Raw genomic sequence first — 26,903 nt, forward strand, 5'->3', positions numbered from 1 at the left:
AGCAGGTGATAAAACAACAGCAACTTTTCTTGTAAACTGACTGCGGTTGAGCAAAACAATCAGCTGACAAAACTGACTGTTTTGTCAATCAATAAAATGGTGAAGCCAACACACAGGGCGACATGATACAGAGGTTAACACTACTCCATGGGGAGTGAACAGTGAAAAATATTTTTCATTGACTGCTGACAAAAGGCAGGATTGGGCAAGAGAGCAAAGAAGTATTAGTGATAGCATGGAAGAGGATTACATTCATACGTGTTGTTTCTAGTAAGCCTTTTACAAATATTGTCATTAAGGCTTATTTAATTCTTGCAATCCTTCATGTAGTTCTAGCCTTCCTTTTATAGTCCTTACACAAATGTGCCTGGTTTCTGTCATTACTATAAGATATAAGATGTTTTTATTGAACATTATGTTAAATAATACTACTGGCTCTAATTTTGCCTTGAAAGGAAAATGGCTTTTCGTTTTACTAAATTTATTGATACATGTATAGTTATTTCTATTTACTTTCTAAACTTAAGCTTGTGATCGCACACATGTTTACTTTGTGTTTGCACAGCAATTCAGAATATTTTATTGATTGTACCTGCACTTTGGTGACCCTTTATGAGTATATCAGCACATTGTACTTCTCAACATAATATAAGAACAAATAGAAAAGTAGAATTCTGGAGCTAGAATGGAATTTCTGGAGGTTACAATGTCCAGTCTAGAACCTTATACAATGTCCAGTCTAGAGCTTATACAGAGTATAAGCTCATATGGCTTGCAGCCTGGCAGGTCAATAAATTGAGACTAGTTGTTGGGACAAGGAATAGAGATTTTGTTCAGAAAGCCAGTAGACTGAGTAGATAAGCTTTGTTTATGTTGCTTTACAGTTATGATGACAAATCAAAGTGTAGGATAGGTTGCATTTTCAAAAACTTTTCTAGGGCAGGGTCTTGAGGTCTCTACTTGAGCTTTTCATCAATTCAGGGATAAGCAACTGTTAAGATTAATATGATTCCTACAGCTCAGAGGTATTCACTGAAACACTTGCATATCCTGAAAAGTGAGTGAAACCATTTACTATTGTTACAGAGTATAAGCTCATATGGCTTGCTGCCTGGCAGGTCAATAAATTGAGACTAGTTGTTGGGACAAGGAATAGAGACTTTGTTCAGAAAGCCAGTAGACTGAGAAAATGGTGCAGTCCCAAAGAACCATCGTACTCAATTTTAGAATTCAGATTTCTTTTATACTAAAAAGGGGAGGGGGGTGGTTGGTTGTTGTTAACTTCTTGGCATCAAAATCCTTTGTTTTTGTAGTTGTGCATGTAGGTCAGGTCAGGACGTCCCTGTAAACAAGGCAAATGTGATTCTCTCTTCTGCAACTTTTTCATCTCTGATGGTGGTAGTTTAATCTCTCAGTTATGTCCTACTCTTGTGATCTCTTGGACTGTAGCATGTCAGGCTCCTCCATCCATGGGATTTCCCAGGCAAGAATACTTGAGTGGGTTGTCATTTCCTTCTCCAGGGGATCTTACCAACACAGGGATCGAACCCGCATCTCCTTTTTCATCTTTATATCTATGCAAAAGTGTTATGCCTTTAAAGGTCAGAGTCTTGAGAATGGGCCATCCTGTATACATCAGGCTATAGGCAACATTCTTAACTTGTAGCAAATCAGTAGAATACAAAATTTGAAGTAAAAGAAACAGACACAATATGGAGTCAGAATTGTTCTTCCCTATTATCTTATCTGGATGCTTTTTTAGAGAAATAGGTATTTGACTTTCACTATAAAAATTCAACGCAAAAGCCTTAGAGAAATGCTTAAAAAAGAAAGACACTGCCTTATGATTTTGAGTCTATGGGAAATGCATGTTGAAATGAAAACCACAGATTTTTAGGCTGAAATTAGTGCTACAGACTCAGGCTTTTTTTTTTTTTTAAAGACTTTTGAGATTTCCCCAAGTTGCAACTGGAAGGCATGTAATTTCTTCTAGAAAATATTTAATTTTAACTTAGGTTTTCTTTTTCTGAAGTAAGTTCTGTTTCCCAAAGGGTAAATGATGTAATTAAATGTGCTATTCTGTATCTTGTATACTAGATAATGAACATGATGAAGCAATGAAAAAAATCTTTCTCAGGTTGATAATATGTTTGTGTTAATAATGAAACTCATCTTGATTCTGTTTTACTCTTTTGCTGAGAAATCTCTGCAACTCACACAGTGAACAACATTGGGAATCTGGTGGAAAAATATATTTAGAGAAAGGAAAATCAGTTAAAAAAAAAGTGATTACAATTGCCAGTGATGGTGGGAAAAACATGACGAAGGCTCTAAGTGATTTAGTAATTACATATATCATGATCTTTGTTCTCACCCTTTAGTTTTATGTTCAGGGCATAAATACAACACACGGAAGAGAAACAGAAATACTGTCTATAATTCATGAGATAGTGAGCTAATTAAATTATTATTGTTTAGCCAAGGACAAACTATACGACACACAGAATTTGGGGACTTTTTGTCATGCGCTTATATAAGATATTCCAAAAAAGATGGAATAGCATTTATTATGTTAAATGATGTTTGAAGAAACATCAAAATTTCACTTGTCAGATTATACCAATATAGCTCAGTCATGTCCAACTCTTTGTGACCTCATGGACTATACAGTCCATGGAATTCTCCAGGCCAGAATACTGGAGTGGGTAGCCATTCTCTTCTCCAGGGGGATCTTCCCAACCCAGGGATCAAACCCGGGCCTCTCGCATTGCAGGCAGATTCTTTACCAGCTAAGCCACCAGGGAAGCCCAGATTATACCAATATAGCAGGACATCTGACAACTCGCAGATGGTTTATCTATTGCTGGAATCTGTTGCCTCAAACTCATGTATGTATGTCTCCCCTCATATCTGTTTCCCGCTGTTCTATTCCAGAGGAGATGCTAAGCTTAGTGTCCATGCAATGAAATCTGAGGTATAGATAATTCAGAAGTCATTTGCTTTGAAATTTAATAATACTGCTCCATTACCACCCAATGTTGAAGGAAAAACTTTTCCTCAAGTCATGGAATGAAGCAAAAAGTATATGTAAATGTACTAGCCAAGTCCTTTATTTTCTGTATTCTGATGCTTTGATAACTGGGTCTTGCTGACCCTGGAGGAACTCCTCCTCCCAGGCTTAGCCAGTTTCTTGAGAAAACAAATCATCATGAGCTTATTACATTTTCAATGCAAATCAATGAATCCAGAACCTGCAACTCAACCTATTCTGCTGTCTGGCTTTCACACTCTAGGCCACTATCCACCTCTTCAAACCACCCTAGGACCACATACCAGATAACCAGGGATAGTCCCAAGGCCCCAGAGCCTGCTGAAATTATTCACACTAGCCAGTCCTAAGCCTGTTTACCCTGCATCCCTGTTCCTTCCTGTGGAAACTATAAGAAAGTCTCTTATCCACATTTTTACCTCTTCCTTTACCTCCTGACTGACCCTAGTGCCTATGTGGCCTCTTGTGACATGGCATGTCTAACTAACTAAATGATCAAATCTTACCTTTTGTCCATATAATTTTTACTAATGTGATAATAATACTTAAAAAAACCTTAGCTTTACTTCTATGAATAGGAATTATATTCTGTATTAGTGATAGATCACATTGACGACCTCAGCTTCAGTTGAAACTTGATTTTAACCATGGCCATTTGGCTTTTGTCAAAATGTGTCTTTGAAGTATACTTCAAATACTTAGCTTATAAGTGAACATAGAGGATTGCTGTTAAGTACATTTTTTTTAATGGTAGATTTTTCTGTGTATCCATTAGATGAATTCAGAATGAATATAAACATGTTAAGGATGAATAATTGAGCTAAAAAGGGATAAATAAGTGTCATCAAGATTTGTGTCCATAAAAAATGAATTTCCAGTGTGCAATATTTTTTGGAAAGTTATCAAAAATATGAGTCTGGATAAATGTTTAAGAAAATACATAACTAACATCTGTGGTATTTGATCCTTTCCCTTGAAGATATGAGTGATTTATTGCAAGTAAATATGGAAAAATTTTCCTCATCAATTATATCACTCAAAATATGCAATAACACATAGACCAAGACATATTAAGTTCCCAAATGCACTTGAAGACTTAAATCTGTATCTCCTGGCCTTAAAATTCTTCAGTATGTTCAGATTTCTTTGCTTCTTTATTTGCTGAAAGTGAAAGTGGAAGTCGCTCAGTGGTGTCCCACTGTTGGTGACCCCATGGACTATACAGTTCAGTTCAGTTCAGTCGCTCAGTCATGTCTGACTCTTTGCGATACCATGGACTGCAGCACGCCAGGCCTTCCTGTCTATCACCAACTCCAGGAGCTTACTAAAATTCATGTCCATTGAGTAGGTGATGCCATCCAACCATCTCATCCTCTGTTGTCCCCTTTTATTCCCACCTTCAATCTTTCCCAGCATCAGCGTCTTTCCAAATGAGTCAGTTCTTCTCATTGGGTGGCCAAAGTATTGGGATTTCAGCTTCAGCATCAGTCCTTCCAATGAATATTCAGGATTGATTTCCTTTAGGATGGACTGGTTGGATCTCCTTGCAGGCCAAGGGTCTCTAAAGAGTCTTCTCCAACACCACAGGTAAAAAAGCATCAATTCTTCAGTGCTCAGCTTTCTTTATAGTTCAAGTCTCAAAACCATACATAGCTACTGGAAAAACCATAGCCTTGACTAGATGGACCTTTGTTGACAAAGTAATGTCCCTGCTTTTAAATATGCTGTCTAGGTTGGTCATAGCATTTCATTCAAGGAGCAAGTGTCTTTTAGTTTCATGGCTGCAGTCACCATCTGCAGTGATTTTTATAGCCCCCCAAAATAAAGTATCTCACTGTTTTCATTGTTTCCCCATCTATTAGATATGAAGTAATGGGACTGGATGCCATCATCTTTGTTTTCTGAATGTTAAGTTTCAAGCCAACTTTTTCACTCTCCTCTTTCGCACAAGAAGCTCTTTAGTTCTTCTTTGCTTTCTGCCATAAGGGTGGTGTCATCTACATATCTGAGATTATTGATATTTCTCCCAGCAATCTTGATTCCAGCTTGTGCTTCATCCAGCCTGGCATTTCAGATGATGTACACTGCATGTAAGTTGAATAAGCACCGTGACAGTCTACCATCTTGATGTACTCCGTTCCCGATTTGGAACCAGTCTGTTGTTCCATGTTTAGTTCTAACTGTTGCTTCTTGACCAGGATACAGATTTCTCAGGAGGTGGGTAAGGAGGTCTGGTATTCCCATCTCTTTCAGAATTTTCCACAGTTTGTGATGATCCACACAGTCAAAGGCTTTGACATAGTCAATAAAGCAGAAGTAGATGTTTTTCTGGAACTCTCTTGCTTTTTTGATGGTCCAGTGTATGTTGGCAATTGAGCTCTGTTTCCTCTGTCTTTTCTAAATCCAATTTGAACATCTGGTAATTCATGGTTCACGTACTGTTGAAGCTTGGCTTGGAAAATTTTGAGCATTATTTTGCTAGTGTGTGAGATGAGTGCAATTGTGCAGTAGTCTGAACATTCTTTGGCATTGCCTTTCTTTGGGATTTGAATAAAAACTGACCTTTTCTATTCCTGGGGCCATTGCTGAGTTTTCCAAATTTGTTGACATATTGAGTGCAGCACTTTCACAGCATCATCTTTCAGGATTTGAAACAGCTCTACTGGAATTCCATCACCTCCACTAGCTTTGTTCGCAGTGATGCTTTCTAAGGCCCACTTGACTTCACATTCCAGGATGTCTGGCTCTAGGTGAGTGATCACTCCATAGTGGTTATCTAGGTTATCTTTTTGTATAGTTCTTATGTGTATTTTCACCACCTCTTCTTAATATCTTCTGCTTCTGTTAAGCCCATACCATTTCTGTCCTTAATTGTGCCCATATTTGCATGAAAAATTCCCTTAGTACCTCTAATTTTCTTGAAGAGATCTCTAATCTTTCCCATTCTATTGTTTTCCTCTATTTCTTTGCATTGATCACTGAGGAAGGCTTTCTTATCTCTCCTTGCTAATCTTTGGAACTCTGCATTCAAATGGGAATATCTTTCCTTTTCTCCTTTGCCTTTAGGTTCTTTTGTTTTTTCAGGTGTTTGTAAGGCCTCCTCAGATATATTACATCCATGAGTCAAGGCAAACTGAAAGGAGTCAAATTTTGGCAGGAGATGGCAAGAGTGAACATCGACATTTTAGGAATCAGTGATCTAAAATAGACTGGAATGGTTGATTTTATCTCAGATGACCATTATATCTACTATGTGGGCAAGAATCCCTTAGAAGAAATGGAGTAGCCATTCAAAAGAGTCTGAAATGCAGTGCTTGGATGCAATCTCATAAATGACAGAATGATCTCTGTTCGTTTCCAAGGCAAACCATTCAATATCACAGTAATCCAAGTCTATGCCCTGACCAGTAATGCTGAAGAAGCTGAAGTTGAATGGTTATATGAAGACCTACAAGACTTTAGAACTAACACCCCAAAAAGATGTCCTTTTCATTATAGGGGAATGAAATGCAAAAGTAGGAAGTCAAGAAACACCTGGAGTAACAGACAAATTTTGCCTTAGAGTACAGAATGAAGCAGGGAAAAGGCTAATAGAGTTCTGCCAAGAGAACGCACTGGTCATAGCAAACACCCTCTTCCAACAACACAAGAGAAGACTCTACACATGGACATCACCACATGGTCAACACTGAAATTAGATTGATTATATTCTTTGCAGCCAAAGATGGAGAAGCTCTATACAGTCAGCAAAAACAAGACCAGGAGCTGACTGTGGCTCAGATCATGAACTCTTTATTGCCAAATTTAGACTTAAATTGAAGAAAGTAGGGAAAACCACTAGACCATTCAGGTATGACCTCAATCAAATCCCTTTTGATTGTACAGTGGAAGTGACAAATACATCCAAGGGACTAGATCTGTTAGATAGAGTGCCTGATGAACTATGGATGGAGGTTCATGACATACAGGAGGCAGTGATCAAGACCATCCCCAAGAAAAAGAAATGAACAATACAGTCCATGGAATTCTCTAGGCTAGAATCCTGGAGTGGGTAGTGTTTCTCTTCTCCAGGGGATCTTTCCAACCCAGGATCGAACCCAGATCTCCCTCATTGCAGGGGAATTCTTTCACAGCTGAGTCACAAAGAAAGAAACTCTCTTCTAGATGTACACAGATATGTCTCAAAGTTATAGCTCAGCTGAGTTTAATGTTTTACCACTCAATCTTGATCATCCTTCTGCATCCACTGCTTCAGTGAATAGCCTCCTGATTGTCACCATTTCCCAGGTTAAAAATCACTCAACTGGCTTTGACCTGTTATCTCCATAATGCAATAAATCCCCAAATCCTTATGACAGATCTCTATCTAAAAATTTCACTTTATCATACTCTTCACAGCCTCTGAAAGAGTTTAGACAATCTCAAACTTGGAAGGCTTGTATCGGCTTCCTCATATATTCCAAATCTCCCATCCTCCATTCAGTTCCATTCATTTTATTAGTATCAAAATATCTTTTTAAAACGCATGTTTGCTTATGCCACTTACTGGTTTTAAGTCCTCTTATAGCCTCCAATTGCCTATGAGGAAAAAAATCCAAATTTCTTAGCATGCCTGCCATATAAGTAGGGTATCTGTATAATTGATCATGCAAACTGGAATATTTTGGACAGCTTGGAGGAGGCTGCTATGGTCTGAATGATTGTATCCCCCCATATTCATATGTTGAAATCCTAATAAATGCTCAAAGCGATACTATTAGGAAGTGGGGCTTTTAGGTGGTGTTTAGGTCATGAGAGTTGAACACACATGAATGGGATTGGTGTTCTCATAGAAAATGTCCAAGAGAGCTCCCTAGTCCCTTCCACCACATGAGGGTACAAAGGAGAAGTCTGTGACAGGGAAGAGGACCCTCATCTGACTCTGCTGGCACCATGATCTCATACTGTCACCCTCCAGAACTGAGAGGAATAAATTTCTATTGTTTATAGCCTACCCAGTCTGTATTTAGTTATAGCAGTCAGGATAGACTAAGACAAAGCCTATTCATACTAAAACTAGAACCAGTGGAATTGTCTTTGACAAATCAGAAAGTATGATCAGTCTACAGGTAGTTAAGTTTTGTAGATAAGGCTTATCTTTCAAGTTTCATCCTTTATGAAACTTTGCCCTATGCTTCATTTACCCACTAATCATTCATTCAACAAATTGGTTTTGGAAACCTCTCTACTAATTGTTAATCTAGATGAAAATCACTGTAGCGGTAGAGCTTACATTTTAGCATTGGGGGAATTTACAATAAATAAGTGAAAAACATATCAGATGGTAAAAAGGGCTTTGGAGAAAGACAAAAAAGGTAATGAGATAGAGTTCAAGGGAGGAGAGCAGAAATTTTAAGTAAGGTGGTCAGTGAAGGTCTCCTTGAGAGGATGGCATTCAAGAAAATCTTAAAGGAAGACAAAATGTGACTCATGTTTATGTGGGAACAACATTTGAGGAGAGTGAACAGTGAGTGTAAAGCCTGAACTGTGATGAGTGTGTTGAAGAAGAAACAGTTGGAATTTGGCTGGGAGGAGTTAAGTTGGTGAATGGGTAGTGGGAAATGAGGTCAGAGAACCTAAAATAGGGGTTTTAGTTTTTATTCTAAGATGGGAGTCCATTGCATGGTTTGGGGAAGAGGAGAGGCACAAATTGATATATTTTAACCAGACCTCTCTGATTGCTGTGTTGATAATATCTTGCTAAGTGTAGGGACAGGCAAGTCTGGAAGCAGGAAGACCAGTCAGAAGGCTACTGGCTATGGCAGTTGGCTTTTGGTGATAGCAATGGAAATGATGATATAGTTCAAAGGTTGAATTTACCAATTTTGCTGAATGATTGGATGGTGAGGTGTAAATGAGGTGTTAAGGATGATTCCAAAATCTAGGCTGAGTTACAGGAAAGATAGGACAGTCTTAAACTGAGATAAAATAAATAGATAAAATAAATTGCCAGAGGAGTGGGTCTGTGGGGCAAGATCAAGAGGTCAGTTGTTTGAGATGCTCATCAGATATCCAAGTGGAGATATTGATTAAGCAATTGGGCAAAATCATCCAGGAAGATATCTGGTCAGACTTTTAAATTTGGTAGTTGTCAGAAACATAGATAAGTATTTAAAGCTATGAGATTGGATGAGATCACAAAGGAAGTGAATGCAAGCAGGAAAGGGAAGAGTTCCAAAGAGAGAATTCCAAGTGCTCTGTGTCAAAATTCAGCTTCACCCTAAATGCTTCACAATTCTCTCTATTCTCTACCCCTGTATACTTTTTCTTTCTTCCTTGAATGTTTTCCTTGACTCTTGCCCTATGGTATCTTACTTAGCCATTTGGAGAGTCTCAGAACCCTCTGGGTTAACCTACTACCCATCTCTGTTCTCCTTGTCATATTACCTTAATTTGCCTATTTAGATGTTTATTCATGTATGGTCCTTGAGGACAGGGATAATTTTGCATTTCCAGGACTTACCACATGAAAAAATATTCAATTAACATTTATTGCACAAATGAATGGATACTTTAGCTCATGTAATGCACCTGCTTATCAGACAGTAGTAATGAAAAACTAGAACTAAGATTTTCATTATGTGATCCAGTATGCTATTTCAATGATACTAAGAATTTGAAAGAATATGGTCTTGTGTTATTGTATAGATAAATTTATATTTAGAACCAGGAGAATGAGTGAAGTTGCTCAGTCATGTCCAACTCTTTGTGACCCATATACCGTAGCCTGCCAGGCTCCTCCGTCCATGGGATTTTCCAGCCAAGAATACTGGGGTGGGTTGCCATTTCCTTCTCCAGGGGATCTTCCCTACTCAGGGATCAAACTCACGTCTCCCTCATTGCAAGCGGACTCTTTACTGTCTGAGCCACCAGGGAATCCCATTAGAACAAGGAAACTAGGGGAATTTCCCCCTTTGTCCACTATTTGACCATCTGCAAATAGTTTAATGTCTCCAAACCTTAGTTTTCTTTTCTGTAACAAACAATTCATAAATTTTAATCACTGTAAAAATTAAATCATGGAAGTGTTATTGACCAGAGTTCTTGGCTGTCTTTAGTAAATAGAAATTGATAACAGGTCAGATAAGAAGTTCAGGCAAGGCTTAACTGAGACTCTGTTTCAGCAGTGGGGGAATGGAAATAAGTAGCAGATTCCAGGGCTCTCTCCTCCAGGATGGGGTGAGCTAGTTCCTTATATGGGGTGAGGGTAAGAGTGGGTCCAGATTTCAGGCCAGAAGGGTGGCTTAGGTGGTTTGCCCACCTCTTCGGTGGTATCTGGTGTAGGGTACTTGCGCAGTACCTTGCTTTTGCTCCCAAAACTTGGTTATGCTCCCAGCTCTTCAGAAGTGGCAGTTGTTTTTTTTGGCCTTTTTGTATCTTGTTGCCCCAAATTTGCCTCAATTGTGCATGCAGTCAGTTCCTTTTTGGGCTTCCCAGGTGGCACAGTGGTAAAAATCTGCCTGCCAATTTAGGAGATGCAAGAGATGCAAGTTTGATACCTGGTTCAGGAAGATCACCCATAGGAGTAAATGGCAACCCATTCCAGTATTCTTGCCTGGAAAGTTCCATGGACAGGGGAGCCTGGAGGGCTATAGTCCATGGCTTTGCAAAGAGTCAACCCAACTGAGTGACTGACTTAGTCCCTTATAGTTTCTTTACATTTCATTGCTTGAGGAGACATTTGTCCAGGTGCAAGCACTGCAGCAAAATGTCCCAGGTCTCAGGTCCCAACTTGTCTCAAAAGCACTTTGTAAGTGGAAAACACTGTAAGATATAAGATGCTGTTATTATTTGTCTTTCTGGAAAGGCAGCCATTATCAGCCTGTGTCTGCCCTTGATGTTGAGTGTTAAGATAAGGTGTGATTGGGGTTAGAGTGCTGTGTTCCAACATGCCACTTATGGCTGACGCAGAAGATGGCAATTGAGTTTCTATTAAGACAAATCTCCTTTCATTTCGGGGACTGTAATGCTCTACCTGGCTCCTATTACATTTTATATGTTGTCAGTTACAGACTCCAGAGCAAGCTATCACAGTGATGTCAGATGCAGATTATAAGAAGGTTATACTGGCTTTGAATAAAAGAGATCATGACGTTCATGAGTTGGATGCTTGAGTTGGAACATGTTTTCCTCATTTGTGGCTAACCAGTCCATGTTCTGAGGTGTTAAGCTGGTTTGAACCTTCATCCTCCTGCTGGAAATCAGAACACATGCTGCTTCATAGAGTTGAGGTAAAATCAGGGAGCTGGCTTCTCTTTCATATTTGAAATACACAAAGGCTATCTTCAAGGTCTCTCCCTAGGTCTGGGCTGCCTACATATAGTACAAGAACTTGCCTTTAGGAATGAAATCTCCTAAGGCTTCCTGCTCTTCTGTCAGGCTCATTTCTCTCTGGAATTCAGTCCAACAAGGTCTTCATGCGTCTACTGCTCTTTGTTAGCCTTGTGGAGGAGTGTGATTTTCTTTTGTTAAAGATTTTCTGGTTGTTATGGGAGGGAAGATCTTTCTTAATCTTTTATATGACAACTGGAAATAGAAGTCTCTTTATTGAGTTTATTATTCACACTCTACCTTCAAAATCAACTTAGGAGTTTTTGGAAGTTTCTGGACTTTCTGATTGTGACTCTTTGGACTTATCTAAATTTCCTGGTGTAATTGAATTCTCTTCTGGGGAAAACTCAGAACTTTGGAATAAAACTGGGTGTAAAAGAGCATCTGATTCAATTAGTGATTCTTGTATATGATTCTCTCAATTATCTGGAGGTCATGGACACAATTCTTATTGAGCCAATTGAGTATAATATATTCCATCACCATGGCTTGGCAGCCAATCCAGGTTAATCACCTTTGATCTGCATATTGTTTTTTCTAAAGGGAAAAAGTATGGATTAATTATTTCAAATCCTCTTACTTTTACAAATAGTTACTCAAGTGTATCTTATATTGATGGCTTATTTTTGTAATATTTATAAAAAGCAAAAATGGTATAAATTCTAATAGAAAAGACAAAGTTATTGAAAACTTGCCACATGCCTTCTGAAAAAATATTTTCAATTTTCAGATTTTTAGAAACATTTGTAGGTAGCATATTAAGCCATTTTGTAAGTGAAAAACTTGGGGAAAACTAATTCATTTTATTTCTTACTTTCCACAATAGCTTTAAAATGCTGGGGGAAAGATTCTTTAAATTTTTTACTTTATCTTTCAAAAATAAAATAATACATAAAGGATTTAATTAAAAACTACTTTATTCACATTAATAGTCACTTATTTATATATGCTTCATGCCCAGAATTTTCTAAAGGCATCTTATTTGTATTCCATGATTGTTAAACTAAAACTAATATTCAAGCCCAACTGTTAACATTTCTATGGAATGTTAACATTCATTTTGCCTCAGGTAAAATGTAGCAAAGCTAATAACTATTTTCTTCTAAAAGTTTCATAGTCCCAAAGCTCCCTATTAACATTCTCTGTCCTTAATGCTATGTATAATCAAATAGTACTGTTTTAGTTGGTTTTTCAACATTATATTTGTTTTACTTCTGAAGTGCCATAGACCATAAATATATGTTACTCTTCTCTCTCTCTGTGAATGTGTATTTGGTTTTAATATATGGAATAATAACCATAGCTCACACTCAAAAATATAATTGCTATTTCCAGACACTGTTCTCAATACTATACATATATTAACTCACTTAATCCTTAACACTAACTTACAAATGAAACAACTAAGAAATAGAGAGGTTACACTTGTCCACATTTACACAAATGTTAAATAGCAAAGCTTGGATTTGAACCTAAACAGACAGACCCACAAGACAATGATAAAAGGACACTGGTAGAATTTGTTATCCAAGCTGGAACACCCTTGAGAATAAAGTGTAATGATATTAATAATTATACCAATGAATTAGATTCCTGGTCCCACCAGTTTTTCCGTGCAACTGCAGCATGATTGTATGGTTGCTTAGTTTAAAAACATTTACAATGCTTTATGATTACGTTCTCCAGGCCAGAATACTGAAGCCATTCCCTTCTCCAGGGGATCTTCCCAACCCAGGGATCCAACCCAAGTCTCCTGCACTGCAGGCAGGTTCTTTACCAGCCACGCTGTCATGTTATTTCCTCATTTGGGTATGGCAGTGTTTGGGCCAAACACCAAAAGATGAATGGTGTTTGACAATGGAGAAAGAGAAACAGAATGAAAGGCAGGATTTGGAGAATACATTGGAAAGTGTGGAACATTTTTCACTAGCTTTGCCATCGGCATAAATTTTGAGTAATAGAAATACATAAAACAATTATATGAAGGATGGATAAATTATCAAAATAATATTAATAACAAATAAGTTAGGCAGATAAGATATTACAGAGAGAAAAACAAATTATTTGCTTTTGCAGCATAATTTTTGATGCAACTGTTGATGACTTTCCTCATTAATTCTATAGATTTAATGACATACGTGACCTAAGCACTATTGTGCTTTTTTTTATATACACATGTATCTTTTCTTTTTCAGATTCTTTCCCCATATAGGTTATTACAGAATATTGAGTAGAGTTCTTTGTGCTTTACAGTAAGCCTTGTTGTTTATCTATTTTATATACAGCAGTGTGTATATGTCAATCCTAAAATCCTAATTTATCCCTCTCCCCGCCCCTTTTCCCTTTGGTAATCATAAGTTTGTTTTCAAAGTCTGTGAGTCTGTTTCTATATTGCAAATAAGTTCATTCATATAATTTTCTTTTAGATTCTACATATAAGTAATATCATATGATATATTTCTTTCTCTGACTTAGTATATTTTCTAGGTCCTTTCGTGTTGCTGTAAATGGCATTAAATCATTCTTTCTAATGGCTGAGTAATGTTCTATTGTATGTATATGCCACTTCTTTATCCATTCTTCTGTTGATGGACATTTAGGTTGCTTCTAGGTCTTGGTTGCTGTAAATAGTGCTGCAGCAAACATTTGGGTGGATATACCTGTTTGAATTATGTATTTTTTTTCCTGAATATAGGCCTAGGAATGGGGTTGCTGGATCATATGGCAGTTCTATTTTTAGTTTCTTAAGGAATCTCCATGATGTTCTCCATAGTGACTATACCAGTTTGCATTCCCACCAACAAAACACTGTAGGAGAGTTCCCTTTTCTTCATAGCCTCTCCAGCATTTATTGTTTGTAGATTTTTGAATGATGGCCATTCTGACCAGCCTGAGGTGATAACTCATTGTAGTTTAAAATTTTCATTTCTCTAATAATTAGAGATGTTGAACAGCTTTTCATGTGCCTTTTTGGCCATCTATGTGTTGTTTTGACAGCAGGTGGACACAGACATAATTCTGTCCTGGTGGCTTTATGCATTAATGGGAATGTGACTTCTTGCCTAATCTGATGTGTTAAATTGCAGTGAGGAAAAAGTTGAGTTTATGGTCTTAGGTGAAATACCAGGATGATGAAAGAGGCAAAGGAATTTGCTGTAGTAGCTTTCACATGGATGTGTGCTCACATGGGAACGTACCATTAATAGAAGGTGTCACAATGCTGATTATGTATAATAAAATCTGAGTGGTACATTTCCTAACCAAAGAACTTATTATTTTGGACTGAAGATTTATATGGGGGAAACCCATGATAACAGGAGGTGACCTGAAAACTTCCTTAATTGCGATGACAAAGTCTTTTCTAAAGAGGACATCACAAAATAATGAGAGGTTGCTATACAAAGGGATGCATTGAGTGAGAAGGCAGAGTCTGTATGAGACATGGTCCACTAATTCCTGGCAGAGGATGTACCTACAGCTCTTAGAGCTCTGAATGACATCAAGCTTTCTTTACAACTGAAACTTTATCTTCTGACATTGTACATTCTAGACTTGACAAGAACTCATGGGTGTGGGGCGCTATGAATGTGGCTTTGGCAGTGGCTATAATATGGGTCAGAAGCGATCCAGGACCACGCTGTGGTTAATGCTCAGAATATGGCTGTGACTATGGGTCTAGCTATGCCTTGAGCTGGATACAGCTCTGACTATGAATGCTCTTTTTTCAATGGATGTGAGTTTGAGCAAACTCTGACCATTATATTCCCAAAGCCTTCGTGTGGAATTTTTTTAACTTTCAGAATTTTTAATGCTCCTCACTAGTATCTCATGATACATTTCAAAAAGCCTGTGTTGATTTCCCTTACATTTATCTTCAACTCTTTTGGACGGTGGGCAAAAGCACAACATTGCAGTTTACTCTTCAGCCTCTGGGGAAGCGTTACCAACATTTTGATACAATCAACATTTAAGCAATTTCTCTTGTACTGTCAAACTATGGCATTCCAAGTTTATGAATTATAGCACAGTTTCTAAATAAATGCATTAAATTCATCTCACTGTTTTTTTCTGTTTGTGTTTGTCAAAGACTTACGGTTCTTTTTAACCATTTGTGAATTGGTCACATTTAAGTGTTGTAATGATCCAGAAGAATTGATCCACTAATAGAGCTGGAGACAATGAAGGATTAGATTATATGAAATAACTTGTGTTGCTTTTGATTCTCTGTTTTCAGTCTTTTATATCTTATATGCTCAATTTTTAAGTTTAAGTGTTATAGAACAATGTTAGCTGACAACTATTTTTTGTCTTGCTTTAATGTAGAAAAATGATTATTTCCTTCCTACCATGATGTTTATGAAAGTCACAGGCTTCTACTCCTGTAACATATGAAGATATTACTGTATATATTAATTTCTATCACCTTACTAACCTTGAACACTGTTTATTGATCACTCTGCATTGTGGTCATGTATTTTAGTGAGTGAAGTATATAATAAATTCTAGAAGCCTTCCTTATAATTTAGAAAGTCTATTTTTACTGCTTTTGTCATTCATGTGCAATGTTTATGCTTGAAATATAGCTTATATTTCAGTGAGTCTAGATAGGAAACTCTGGGGCAAGTAAGTCCAGATTTTGAAAAATGGGAGATTTTCCATATGAAGGAAGATATTGGCATATTGAAAGTAAAATAGAGCTTTTTTTAAGGCTTTCAAAAATATCACATTCCAAAAAATAAGGAATTTTACAACAGAAGTTCACTCAATAACCAAAAGTTTGCAAATACGGTGTCAAGCATTAGAGCTATTTTGTTTTTATTTTTACCGTTTGGTAATTAATTTTCTTATTATCTCTTTAGAGTTTGGTTCCTGAGTTGGGAAGATCCCCTGGGAAAGGAATGGCTATCCACTCCATAATTCTTGCCTGGAGAATTCCATGGAGAGAGGAGCCTGGTAAGCTACAATCCATGGGGTTGCAAAGAGTTGGACTTGACTGAGCTTTGGAGTGATTCTTTCACTCCACTTTTACTTTGAGACTTCCCTGGTGGCTCAGAGGACAAAGCGTCTGCCTACAATGCAGGAAACCCGGGCTCAATTCCTGGGAGGAAGATCTCCTGGAGAAGGAAATGGCAACCCACTCCAGTATTCTTGCCTGGAAAATCCCATGGACAGAGGAGCCTGGTAGGCTACAGTCCATGGGGTTGCAGAGTCAGACACGACTGAGCGACTTCACTTTCTTTCTTCCTTCTTTTCACTTTTACTTTAGAGTTTGGAGTGGTTATTATATATGTAAATTTGAAAAATAAACTAACACAAAGCCTAAACTTATAGTCTGAAAACTCTTCTTCTAACTTCTAATGTCTGAGACTGTCTTATTTCTTGTTCACCTCTAAATTCTTAGCCCCAGTGGCTGGCATATGTGGAGTCAGTGCACTTTTGTGACATAAATTCCTATGTATTTTTTTTATTATAATGATGTAAATTGCGTGTAACTTTTAATAACAGAAAAAAAAAACACTTTTGCAAAAAATACTTCATCCTAACCTCATAATAGCCTAATGAAATGGCTAAGTTTGGTGTTAACATTTCATTTTTTTAAAATCCTCTCAGTCTGCTGTCTGTCCCCTTTTCCTCATTCATTTTATTTATTTTTATCTTTTTATTTTTAAAAATTTTATTTGATATTGGAGTATAGTTGATTAACAATGTTGTGTTAGTTTCCCAGTTGCTCAGTAAAGCGGTTCAATTATACATACGAATGTATCTTTGTTGTTCAGTTACTAAGTTGTGTCTTACTCTGAATTTTGTTTATTGTTCACTTGCTAAGTTGTGTCTAACTCTTTGTGACTCCATAAACTGCATCACACCATGCTCCCCAGTCCTTCACTACCTCTTGGAGTTGGTGTCCATCGAGTTGGTGAGCTATCCAACCATCTCATCCTCTGCTGCTCCCTTTCCTTTTGCCTACAGTCCTTACCAGCACCACGGTCTTTTCCAGTGAATCAGCTCTTCACATCATGTGGCCAGAGTATTGGAGCTTCAGCTTCAGCATCAGTTCTTCCAATGAATATTCAGGGTTGATTTCCTTTAGGATTGACTGTTTTGATCTCCTTGCTGCCCAAGGAACTCTCAAGAGTCTTCTGCAGCACCACAACTGGGTGCATCGGTTCTTCAGTACTCAGCCTTCTCTATGGTTCATTCAAGTCTCATATCTTTACATGACTATTGGAAAAAGCATAGCTTTAACTGTATGGACCTTTGTTGGCAACATGATGTCTCTGCTTTTGAATACACTGTCTAGGTTTGTCATAATTTTCCTTCCAAGGAGCAAGTGTATTTTAATTTCATGACTGTAGTCACTGTCTGCAGTAACTTTGGAGCCCAAGAAAATAAAATCTATCACTGCTTCCACCTTTTCCTCTCCTACTTGCCATGAAGTGATGGTACCAGACGCCATGATCTTAATTTTTTGAATGTTGAATTTTAAGCCAGATTTTTTGCTCTCCTGTTTCACCTTTATCAAGAGGCTCTTTAGTTCCTCTTCATTTTCTGCCATTAGAGTGGTATCATCTGCTTATCTGAGGTTGTTGATACTTCTCCTGGCAATATTAATTCTAGCATGTGATTCATCCACCATGACATTTCACCTGATGTACTCTACATATAAGTATAATCAGCAGGGTGGCAAAATAAAGCCTTGTTGCACTCATTTCCCAATTTTGGACAAGTCCGTTGTTCCATGTTCTAACTATTGTTTCTTGACCTGTGTACAGGTTTCTCAGGGGACAGGTAAGGTGGTTTGGTATCCCCATCTCTTTAAGAATTTCCCACAGTTTGTTGTGGTCCACACAGGGCTTTTGTGTAGTCAGTGAAGCAGAAGTAGATGTTTTCTGGAACTCCCTTGCTTTCTCCAATTCCCTTGCTTTGAACCAATGAATTCATGCATCTATTCTTTTTCAAATTCTTTCCCCATATGGGTTACTATAGAAGACTGAGCAAAGTTCCCTGGCTATACAGTAGATCCTTGTTAGTTATGTATTTTAAATATTACTAGTGTATGTTTGTCAATTCTTAATTTATCCTTCCCCACCACGTTTTCCCTTTGGTCACCATAAGCTTATTTTCTAAGCTGTGGTCTGACTCTGTTCTATAAAAAAAAGTTCATTTGTATCATATTTGTTAGAATTCACATATAAGCAATATCATTTGATATTTGTCTTTCTCTGTCTGACTTACTTCCCTTAGTATAATAATCTCCAGGTCCATTCATTTTGCTGCAAATGACATTATTTTATGCTTTTTAATGGTTGGATAATATTCCACTGTATATATGTACCACATTTTCTCTATCCATTCATCCCCCACTCATTTTATTGTTATTTTTTTAAAGATTCTTTTCCCATGTAGGTCATAAAAGAATATTGAGTAGACTTCTCTGTGCTACACAGCGGGTTATTATTAGTTATGTATTGTATATATAGAAGTGTGTATATGTCAGTGCTTCTCAAGTGGCTCAGTGGTAAAGAATCCACATGCCAATGCAGGTGATGTAGGAGATGCAGGTTAAATCCCTTTGTCAGGAAGATCCTCTGGAGCAGGAATGGCAACCCACTCCAGTATTCTTGCCTGGAGAATTCCATGGGCAGAGGATCCTGGCAGGCTGTATTCCATGGGGTCACAAAGAGTTGGACATGGCTGAGTACACACGTACACGGACACAAGTATACGCCAGTCCCAATCTCACAATTTATCCCCTCTTCCTTCTTATGTTTTGATAACTATTAATATAAATTTGTTTTCTAGATCTGTGACTCAACTTCTGTTTTATAAGTAAGCTCATTTGTAACCCTGCTTTTATTAGATTCCACATGTAAATGATATCATATGATATTTGTTTTTCTGAGCCTGACTTATTTCACTCAGTATAACAATCTCTAGGTTCATTCATGTTACTGCAATGGCATTATTTTTTTCTTTTTTATGCTGAATAATATTCTATTGTATATATGTACCACTTCTTCATCCATTCCTCTGTTGATGGACATTTAGGTTGCTTACATGTCTTGGATATTGTAAACTGTGCCACAGTGAACATTGGGATATATGTATATTTTTGAGTTATGGTTTTCTCTGGATATCTGATGAGGAGTGGATTAGTTGGGTCACTTGGTAATTCTATTTTTAATCTTTTAAGAAACCTCCATACAGGTTTCCATACTGGCCAATTTACATTCCCACCAACAATGTAGGGGGTACCCTTTCTCTACACTGTCTCCAGCATTTATTGCTTGAGGACTTTTTAATGATGATCATTCTGGTGTCAGAATGAGGTGATACCCCATTGCAGTTTTAATTTGCATTTCTCTAATAATTAGCAATATTGAGCATCTTTTCATGTGCCTTTTTGGCCATCTGTAGGTCTCCTTCGAAAATATCTGTCTAGATTTCCCCTTCCATTTTTTATTTGGGCTATTTGTTTTTAGGATATTGAGCTTCATGAGCTGTTTGTATACCTCACTCATTTTAAAAACAAACTACATCTCAGTGAGTTTAAATGACTTGTTTAATATCATAAAAATGGTTGGAGCTTCAAAATGATATTCTGATTTCCAAATCCATGTTCATTTTCTATGTGATTAATTACTTTGAAATTCAAAGACATTGTTTAATGTGTTTTTTAAATATTAAAAAATAATTTTTGTGCTGAATTATTCACCACATTTTAATCTTTTAAAAATGTGTATTTTATCTTTAGTCTTCTGTACAAAATCTAGTTTTCATGGAATCTAAGAGAATAACTAAATGATTTAAAATTATAAAATACAATAAAACCCTGAGTTCTTATAAAATTTTGATATACTTTTGAGCTGAATACTTTGTGAATATCAATGTCTTTCTCAAGTTAGAAAATAACAATTGCATTAGATGATTTGTGCTGGAACCACAGGATGTCTATATGCAAAACAGTACATAAAGATGGATCCCTTCTTTCCACTGTACACTCTTAATAAATCTTAGCCCTAAATAGCTGAGCTAAAACTCTCAAACTCTTAGAAAAAAGTATAGCAGTAATTCTTCATGACATTCAAGTAAAACTTTCTTAGTTATGATAATAAAAACACAAGTGACAAAGGAAAAATAGACAATTTTGATTTTATACAATTAAAAACTTTTGGTCTTCAATGGACCTGATCAAGATAACTCACAGAATGGGAGAAAATATTTCAAATCATATACATTAAGAAAGACTATATCTAGAATATATAAGGAACTCTTACAACTCAACAATAAAAGACAAACTAATTCAAATATAGGTATAGCATCTGATTACAAGCATCTGGTTCTACAAATGTCCCTTGAGCACATGAAAAGATACACAACATTACTGGTCATTAGAAAATGAGTAAATTAAAATTTCAGCTGGATATTACTTCACACTCACTAGGATGATTGTAATCAAAAGTCAGATAGTAATAAGCATTGGTAAGAATGTGAAGAAATTGGATCCCTCATACAGTGCTTCATGGGGATGTAAAGTGGTGCAGGTGCTTTGGAAAACATTCTGGCTGTTTCTCAACAGTTTTAAACATAAAGAAACCATATAACCCAGCAATTCAATTCCTAGGTGTATGTTCAAGAGAAATGACAACACGTTCTATGCAAAAACTCGTACTTGAATCTACAAAATAGTATTCATCTTAGTCAAAAAGTGGAGACAAAACAAATTTATGCTAACTGATGAATGGATAAATGAATATCAGTTCAGTTAAGTTCAGTGGCTCAGTCGTGTCCGACTCTGTGAGCCCATGAATTACAGCATGCCAGGCCTCCCTGTCCATCACCAACTCCCAGAGTTCACTCAGACTCATGTCCATTGAGTCAGTGATGCCATCCAGCCATCTCATCCTCTGTTGTCCCCTTCTCCTCCTGCCCCCAATCCCTCCCAGCATCAGAATCTTTTCCAATAAGTCAACTCTGTGCATGAGGTGGCCAAAGTACTGGAGTTTCAGCTTTAGCATCATTCCTTCTAAAGAACACCCAGGACTGATCTCCTTCAGAATGGACAGGTTGGATCTCCTTGCAGTCCAAGGGACTCTCAAGAGTCTTCTCCAACACCACAGTTCAAATGAATATTATATATCCATTTTAATAGAATATTATTTAACAATTAAAGAATGAAGCACTGATATAAGAAGATACAGTTGTGCCTCTACTGGCCATATAAAGCATTGGATGTGTACCTGAGCACTGAAACCCACGAGAAGACTCATGATAACCTGTTCTCTAAGACAGGCAGCAAGGATTCATGATGATTCTCTTTGCATAATTAATGACATGGTGAACTAGCCCATTTTTCACTTAGTATAAGTTTATTATAGTGAATTGCTAAGTGGAAGTGGAAGTCAGTCGTGTCTGACTCTTTGTGACCCCATGGACTGTAGCCCACCAGGCTCCTCTGTCCTTGGGATTTCCCAGGCAAGAATACTAAAGTGGGTTGCCATTCCTTCTCCAGGGGATCTTCCTGACCCAGGGATCGAACCCAGGTCTCCCACATTTGAACACACATTGAACCCATCTCCCCCAGGCAGAGTCTTGACCATCTGGATAAAAGCCCCCTGGATAATTGATAATATGACAATCTATTTTATAGGAGTCAATTTTCCAACATCAGATTGAGAGATGGCCCCATCAGTCCTTGGTGTCCTCTCTTTTCTTTTTTCTCTATTCAGGCATGTTTTGAGTCTCTTGAAAGTTTTTACAGAAGCTTATCTTTCTTATTCATAGGAAATGTTGAAGAAATCAAGAAAGAGTATTAAATAATATGCTGGTTCCTAGTATTTCTAGGAGCAGAGATCTCATTTCATTAGTTGTTACTGGCATTATTATAACTTGAGTTGCAAAGGAGTTCACTGGAAAGAACAGTCCACTCAACAGTAAGGCTGTTGGTTAAAATCCTGTGTTTGGGGGTATATTTTCCTTTTTATTTATTCATTTTATGCATGTCCATGATACAATGTGTTTGTCTCCATTGATTATCCCTTATCTAGTGAGGACTGGATACCAAATGAAGTATTCCCTCCTGAAAAGAAAAAAGATGTATGAGTTTTAATACTTCTCAATTTCCTCCTCAGTATTAAGCTGGAGTTCTTAAATTGCCAATAAAATCAGGGAGTGCTTAATCAGATGTAATGGTCTGGTACTCAATTGATTGTGTTAATCAGTGGCCTGAGGGGTTCTACAAAAATGGAGAGTGTGGCTACTCCATCATATAGTCTGAGTGATTCTTTCTTTTTTTCTTTATTTGGACCATGACAAATATTGAAAAACTTTTTGTAAATGTAGTTATGGTGTATAAGAGTTAAACATTCAGATATTTTAAATAAAGAGAATACTATTTTTGTTTTCAGGTTTCAGATAAGACATTTGAAAGACCCCAGGACTTTCTATGAGCTGGATATATGAGGTGCCTATAAGAAGCTAATTTTGTATTAATTTATTTCAATTTATCTTATATTTAATCAAGCACCTATTTGAGGTGGACTGTCCTGGTGGTTCAGAGGGTAAAAGCATCTGCTTACAATGTGGGAGACCTGGGTTCAATCCTTGTGTTGGGAAGATCCCCTGGAGAAGGAAATGGCACCCCACTCCAGTACTCTTGCCTGGAAAATCCCATGGACAGAGGAGCCTGGTAGGCTACAGTCCATGGGGTCGCAAAGAGTTGGACACGACTGAGTGACTTCACTAGTCATTATTTGAGCTATCTATTAACTAAAGTAATTGTTCAAAACTTAAAATCTAGGCAGGGAGATAAAGTGTTGCTAGTGTTGTAGGGAAGGAAGTAAAAATACTTGGGTGTGTGCGGAGTTGTTTCAGTGGTGTCCAACTCTGTGGAACCCTAAGGACTATAGCCCGCCAGACTCCCCTGTCCATGGAATTCTCCAGGCAAGAACACTGGAGTGGGTAGCCATTCCCTTCTTCAGGGAATCTTCTCAACTCAGGGATTGAACTCATTTCTCTTACTTGTCCTGCATTGGCATATGGGTTCTTTACCCCTAGCACCACCCAGGAAGCCTATAAAAATACTTCCTAGTATTACAAAGATTTCATCTGCCAAACTGTATCAATTAATTTACAGTTATAGGGAAATAGAAAGAGGAGGCAAGAGGTTTAAAGTATTGTTACATACTTATTCCTCACTGATTGAAGATAAGAGTATAAAACTCAACAGAAGTGAAAATGATTGCATTATGGTGTTCAATCTATAGGCTAATTTTCCTGATGCAATTCTTTATATTTTCTTTAAAATAGAAAGTGGTTTACTAGTTAGAAAGTGGTTTACTAGTTTATTTTCTAGTTACATATTTTCTAATGCCTTTAACAACTTAGAGTCTAATGTTTAGTTGCTCTAATTTTTCATTGTTAAAAAGAACTGACCATCCAGGGAATTTACTCACTCAGTTGTGTCCATCTCTTTGCAACCCCATGGACTGTAGCCTGCCAGGCTCCTCTGTCCATGGAATTTTCCTGTCAAAGCTCCTGGAGTGGGTTGCTATTTCCTTTTCTAGGGGATCTTCCCAACCCAAGGATTGAATCCAGGTCTCCTGCATTGCTGGCGGATGCTTTACTGTCTGAGCTACTAGGGAAACCTTTCTAGAAGCTATTTTGTTTTCATTTTTTGACAATGTTTATACTATTTTCCTTCCAATATAAAATTATAAACTTAAGCAGTAATCTCATCTTCTCTGTCTCCCTTCCTTTCTTCCACTCAGCCATTCTCTCATTATTTACATTTTAGTTTCTTTCTACAACTATTCTAAGCTTTTTAAATATGATTTTTAAATAAAAAAGTGATCAACTTCATTCCTATTAAGGAAATAATCAAAATATTCCTCTGATTTAGATGAAATTGATTTTAAGAAATTTAGGAAGATGATTTTAAAATTAAATTTAAAATGAGAATTTGAACTTTAGATTCTGACTTGTAAGAATAAAATAAGTGATTTAAAAACTGAAGGTTTTAGAAGGGTCAAATTATATCCTATGAAACATATCAGATTGTAGCTTTTCAACTTCTTTGTGTGCTTTCTGAATTTTGCATGCTCAGATGCTCAGTTGTGTCTGACTCTTTGTGACCCCATGAACTATAGTCCACCAGGCTCCTCTGTCCATGGAATTTTCCAGGCAACAATACTGAAGTCGGTTGCCATTTCCTACTCCAGAGAATCTTACCGACCCAAGGACTGAAACTGCATCTCCTGCATACGCAGATTCTTTACCACTGAGCCATCTGGGAAGTCTTTCTGAACACTGGGGACTTGTGAAAAAGAAGTTGGATCTGGATGTAATAATTGTATTAATTTAGTTACTGAATATGAAATTGTTATCTATTCTAGACTTTAGGGCTTTTTAAAAAAAACTATACCTGCATTTAAATAATTTCTATTTTGACATGAAAGCCTCTGGCCACTTTAATCTAAATGGGAACTGTTAGTATCCTGACTTGAATGTTAGTGCTGAAACTAAAGATGGTCATCACCAGTTCAGAGTTGATAGTAACTGTATTAGTTAGCTTGTGCGTAACAAAATACCATAGGCTGGTGGCCTATACAATAGGGATTTATTTCTCATAGTTCTGGAAGCTGGGAAGTCCAAGGTCAAGTTTCCTTGGTGAGAGCTCTTTTCTTAGTTTTGCAGATGGCCTTCTGGCTGTGTCTTTAACATGGAAGAAAGAGAGTGAGAGCAACCTCTCTAGTATCTCTTCTTAAAAGGACACTAATCCCTTCATGAAAGCCCCATCTTCATGACCTCATCCAAATCTAATTACTTCCCCAAAATCCCATCTTTAAATTTCACTATGGGGATTAGGGCTTCAACATATGAATTTAGGGGGACATGAATCAATCTGTAGAAAGAACCTACATTAATTGGAAACTGGGCTTGTTACACAGTGTCATATGTACTGTAGAGAGAACCATCATGAATCCTCTTGTTGCCTAAGTTAAAGTCTAGTTTATTATGTATCTTTTCATGGATTTCAGTTCCCAGTTGCATATACAATATTTCATAGGATTGTAGGGGCACAGTTGTATCTTCCTTGAGATAATTTAATTTTCTTTTTCTTTCAACATCATATGCAATGTAGTGCCATCGATTTCTCTTATGAAACATGGCAATTGGCCCAAAGAGTGTCTTGGCTGTAAAATTTCACAACATGGCCTGCCTTTTGATTCAAGTCTTGGAGGGAAGGTGGTTGCACACAACACACAGTCTTAGTGCTTGTGAAAGAAGCATTTCTTGCTTTTCTAAGATCAGCATCAACACAACTCAGCCCACGAGACCTGCCCTCCCTTGGGTTTCTGTTCTGCACAATCGGTATCACAACACAATACTGGCTTCCCTAGATTCTCCTGTAATTAAAAAAAAGTATCAATCAGTTATCATTGAAACTTATGTTCCTTCAGACATTTAGCCAATTACAGTTCGCTGGTGAACCAGAGATTCTCAGAAAGAAACAATCTGATAAAAATTGGTAGGGTCATTCCTAACAGGAACACTTAGGCAGGCACACATTTGTACTCTGTCATGATTACCCACTTGCAGTTATACCAGGGTGACAAATAAATGATGCAACGCCTGCACACTGTGTTTATAATAAAGGATGTGGTGGTTACAGCAGTAGCCAAAGGTATACAGTTAATAACTAGATCATTTCTTTTATGAGCATCTCTAGGGTGTGAAATACCCAGCGGAGATGAATATCAGAGCTTTCATTACTCACTTTAATCACTGTTATTGCCAAGTAATGAAAACTGGGCCATCTTCTCATCATGCTTTGTGGGAATCTTTTCTTGATCCCAAAGATCTTACACACAGAGAGCTGAAATCTTCTTAACTGTAAAGAAAAGAAAATAGTGAATGCTAAAACACTGTCATTTTTGCCAAGTTGCAAAGGTCAGAAAGTATAGCATGATTATTCAGCTCTTTTCCTTCCTTTATTACCAAGAACAACTTCTTGTCAAATTCTGTTTATAATTCTTTTAATTTACCTTTCCTTCAAGTGTCATTTCAACTGTCTAGGCTGGAGTTTCCTTGTCTTTTATCTAGTATAATAATTTTATAAATGTTCTCTATGATTTCGACGTTCTTTTTTGTAATCCATCCTAGACATTACTATAAAAATTAACTTTTTGATCCATCCCATTCTATTCTATTTTGTGTAGCAAATAGCCAAGTCTGTGTATATAGTATGTGCATGTATGTATATATGCACCGTGAAGTGAAGTGAAGTCGCAGTTGTGACTGACTCTTTGTGACCCCATGGACTGTAGCTTACAAGGCTCCTCTGTCCATGGAAGTTTCCAGGCAAGAGTACTGGAGTGGATTGCCATTTCCTTTTCCAGGGGATCTTCCCGAACCAGGGATTGAACCCGGGTCTCCCGCATTGCTATAAATGGCAGACAACGGGAGAATATAAGATAAACGA

Source organism: Bos mutus, chromosome 1, assembly GCF_027580195.1.
Source record: "Bos mutus isolate GX-2022 chromosome 1, NWIPB_WYAK_1.1, whole genome shotgun sequence".
NCBI classification, from domain to species: domain Eukaryota; kingdom Metazoa; phylum Chordata; class Mammalia; order Artiodactyla; family Bovidae; genus Bos; species Bos mutus.